A 5,000-nucleotide genomic window follows, 5' to 3' on the forward strand; every position below is an offset into this window, starting at 1 on the left:
CCTAACCTAGAATCATGCATCGAAACAGGTTAAAAACATTTTCCGGCTTTTTGAAATCAGTAACTTACGGGTACATCAGACTACATCAAGTAAACTGTTAGGGGACATTTGCGAGTAAGCCTAACCTAGAATCATGCATCGAAACAGGTTAAAAACATTTTCGGCTTTTTGAAATCAGTAACTTACGGGTACATCAGACTACATCAAGTAAACTGTTAGGGGACATTTGCGAGTAAGCCTAACCTAGAATCATGCATCGAAACAGGTTAAAAACATTTTCCGGCTTTTTGAAATCAGTAACTTACGGGTACATCAGACTACATCAAGTAAACTGTTAGGGGACATTTGCGAGTAAGCCTAACCTAGAATCATGCATCGAAACAGGTTAAAAACATTTCCGGCTTTTTGAAATCAGTAACTTACGGGTACATCAGACTACATCAAGTAAACTGTTAGGGGACATTTGCGAGTAAGCCTAACCTAGAATCATGCATCGAAACAGGTTAAAAACATTTTCCGGCTTTTGAAATCAGTAACTTACGGGTACATCAGACTACATCAAGTAACTGTTAGGGGACATTTGCGAGTAAGCCTAACCTAGAATCATGCATCGAAACAGGTTAAAAACATTTTCCGGCTTTTTGAAATCAGTAACTTACGGGTACATCAGACTACATCAAGTAAACTGTTAGGGGACATTTGCGAGTAAGCCTAACCTAGAATCATGCATCGAAACAGGTTAAAAACATTTTCCGGCTTTTTGAAATCAGTAACTTACGGGTACATCAGACTACATCAAGTAAACTTTAGGGGACATTTGCGAGTAAGCCTAACCTAGAATCATGCATCGAAACAGGTTAAAAACATTTTCCGGCTTTTTGAAATCAGTAACTTACGGGTACATCAGACTACATCAAGTAAACTGTTAGGGGACATTTGCGAGTAAGCCTAACCTAGAATCATGCATCAAACAGGTCAAACTACTTTTGAAGAAAAATATTGTTTTTGGGTTTTTAGGAATGACATATATTTATTCTATTATTTATTTACATCACATGGTTTAAATACAACATTTTTATTTCTTTAAGTTACATTTTTATTTAAAGCTAATACAATTTAAATAAATTAATATCTGAAATCTTGCTTGCTTTCCAGTCGAGGATGCTTTTCACGAGATAGTAGTGTCGCTGTCATAACACCTTCGCGATTTTGCTCTAATACGCGTTTTGATACATTAGCCAGTAATTGAACATGTCTCTCAGTTCCCTGAATGTGGACCGGAATTTTAGGGTCACTCCATGGACACTCATTGCTTTGTAGATATTGTACTAGATGTTCATGAGGAATATTTAGCGTAAAGGCTGGTTCGGATATATTTGAATAATCATCCATATCTATCATATTAGTATAGTCGGTGCATTCGAAATTTATTTCGGGTGTTTTGTAATCTCTCAATTGCGTCAGGTCTTCCACATTATTACGGTAATATAAGATTTTTCTTATAGCTGAATCTCGTATTTCCTTTTTATTATCAAACAACATTGCTAATAAAATATTTTCTGAGTGAGCATAGTATGCGTTTTCTTTAGCAACATTGTTCACAATTTGTCTCAAATTCGAGTCTAAATATTGCGTCCAGCTAATAAATTTATAAAATAATATACTACCATACACCACAGAGTTGTAATATTAATGTTAAAGTACATTGGAATATATACTTTCATTACGTAGTTTGCCAGAATTTTCAAATTTTTGGAAGGCTTATTAGTAGTTACATATAACCGAAGTAACCTACTAGCCTTCGTGAGCCAACGGGAATGTGCTATTGGCCCTGGTTTCATGTTAGCTAAGTCTGTCGATACTTCTCCAGAAGCAACTGCTTTAGCTATTTTATTAAATAACTTGAGTCAGTTGTCGATTCAGCAGGACTTATATCAGCCAAATTTTCAAGTGGGATTGTTTCAAAGTCTTTTACCGGCTGGAAGTATATAGGAAAAAATAAATTATATTGAATTTGAACATAGGGTATTAAAAATAGTAAATATGTTATAACTCACCGGTATATTTTCGCATGTTTCAATTTGTTTGCTTAATATTCCAGTTTTTGTTCGTGGTCCAGTGGTCAATGATTTTTCCAAATAGTTAAATAAATGGCGAAGTGGAAGTTCGTTAAAGTGGAGAAGACACACAAACCAATGCAGTGGCCTGTTTAACTGAATTTCAAATCGACGTAAAATACCATTTTTTACGCCTGTATTTGCTGGTTCACCATCGCAACATATGCCTATCAAAGAATCGAGAGCTATTCCTTTATCGGCGAAAAACTCGTTCAATTTGATTACTTTACTTTCCGAATCTTCATTTTCCAATTTTGTGTAACCCAACAATTGGCCATTCGGTTCCTTTAAAATAACTAAATGCGCTTCTTTAATCATTCGTGGGTGAAACTTCTTATCGATTTTTTCCATGGTAATAGAATCATTTTTTCGGCCGTCGAATGAAAATGCTATTAATTCAGAAGAATCATATCGTTTGTGTAGAGCTTGCCTATTTTTCTGCCTCTCGCGAACGCTTTTATTTTTGTCCATAATGACAGGATTGCCCCAATCATCCGTTATGCCCAGGTCACGCAGGATTGCCGTCACCACGCCAGACCAACTCTATCAGAAATTGCAAATCTGTCGCACATTAAGGCATAGCTTGGAGCCTTATATCTTCGACTATATGGACCACGTTTTATATGAGAAGTATTTTGTAAACTTTCCGAACTGCTTTTAAAATCAAAATCAACATCTGGAGTATATGTCTCACCTGGAGTAATATTGCTAGTTATTGTAGATTCTGATACTTCATCTTCAATTTTTATAATATATTCTGGTATCGTAGATTTCCTCTCATTATGTTGATCCATCATAAACGCTTGTAAATGTTTTGGGATCAATCCACAGGAACACAGTAATCTTCGCAAATCGCATTTGCATTTTCCAATATAAAATAATTCTTTCGTGGATTCTACAAACTCCTGAAATGATGCTTGGGTAGACTTGCTTTTATTTGTACTTTTATATTTATCAATCAATCGGTTCAATTTTCTAGCGATACTTCGTTTCTCCATAATTGGAATATCAATTTTTTCCCACGTCTGAATCAATTTCGTTACCACATTTGGAGTAAATGTTTTATATGAAAACATTTTATTTTGTTTTTTTGATTCTTCGGCCAAATAAAAATAATACCTGATAATTTCCATACTTGTCGGAAGATTTACTCCAGTAAATTCTTTTGCTTCCCCAAATGTAATTTGATCATGCGAGCGCATATGATTCAAATTACTAGCACTTGCGCCTGAATTTAAATAAGAATTCGCCATTGATACTTCACGTCTAACTGGAGAACTGAATGAAGATTTATGCGAATTTTTCACATTAATATATCTTTTCGAAACTTCGAGAATTATTATAAAAAAATACTAGCGCACTCTGATGGAAATAAATAACAACAAACTAAACCCGATTTAAAAACCCCCGTACAAACTATCAATCAAAATATAACTCACAATTTGAATTATTCACATGCCTAAATTAATATATTAACTTATTAAAAACAGTATTTTATTGAAAATTTCGCTGGCTAAAGAGTTATTTGCGATATATGGTTTTGAAGTCAAAATTCATTTAAATAACACATATATTTCATATGAAAAGGTGCCCATATCGCTTAATTTTACTTCTATAATGATTCGGCCCACCCTAGTCATTGGTTTCTTAGAAAACTGTGGTTAAATATACGGGTTTTACTAAGAAATATCAATAGAGTGGGCCAATTTTTTGCATATTGAGGCACCTCGCTAATTTAACTTTTACATCATTTGAAACAATATTGTAAAAAAAAGCATAACCCGCAAATGAATTTAAAGTCAGCGAAAAATTTCAAACATTTTTAATTTAAAGTAAAAATTGAAAAATCTCATGAAAAATATATTATGACATATATCGAGTTATACATCATTTTATTCGTAATTTTATTCTGCATCTTTCGTACGAACAAAGTTTTTTTGTATCTTTTACGGTTTAGACAGTATAAGGCAATCTGTGTAGTTGTTAACTTGTCAAAATGCAAAGTGCGGATAGGTTAGAGCAACACTCCTCACGATTCGATATTTCTCTAAAGAAAACATATAAACTATTATACATCATTAGAAAGGTCTCAAAATTCTTAGTTCTTTTCCATACATCACAACTTCGAATTTTGCACGGTGTGGCCTACAGGCGAGTTGCCGTATGAAAATCGGAAAATCTAGAGAAAATTATATGAACACACCTAACCATTTATATACCATTTTATTCGTAATTTTATTCTGCATCTTTCGTACGAACAAAGTTTTTTCGTATCTTTTACGGTTTTTATGTTATAGAGCAATATGTGTAGATGTTAACATGTCAAAATGCAAAGTGCGGCTAGGTTGGAGCAATACTCTTCACGATTCGATATTTCTCTAAAGAAAACATATAAACTATTATACATCATTAGAAAGGTCTCAAAATTCTTAGTTCTTTTTCCATACATCACAACTTCGAATTTTGCACGGTGTGGCCTACAGGCGAGTTGCCGTCGTGAAAATTCGGAAAAATCGGAAAATCTCGAGAAAATTATATGAACACACCTAACCATTTATATACCATTTTATTCGTAATTTTATTCTGCATCTTTCGTACGAACAAAGTTTTTGTATCTTTTACGGTTTAAGAGAAAATCGAGGAAAACTGGTTTGAACATTTATTGTAAAATTAGAAATTTAAACAAATAATTATAAAAAATAATATAACTATATATAAATTCGTTTTATATTCATTGAGATCTATAAAATCAATAAATACATAATTTTATACAAAAGTTTAAAAAAACCAAAAAAACCTAAAAACTCAATAATTAACTATAATTCATATTGTCCATATATATAAAACTGTTTGAACATCTAACAAAATTTTCGACAAAAATTT

This window comes from Ctenocephalides felis, unplaced genomic scaffold, assembly GCF_003426905.1.
Source record: "Ctenocephalides felis isolate EL2017-DRISC unplaced genomic scaffold, ASM342690v1 CF-g0.4_SCAFFOLD_00349, whole genome shotgun sequence".
Lineage (NCBI taxonomy): Eukaryota > Metazoa > Arthropoda > Insecta > Siphonaptera > Pulicidae > Ctenocephalides > Ctenocephalides felis.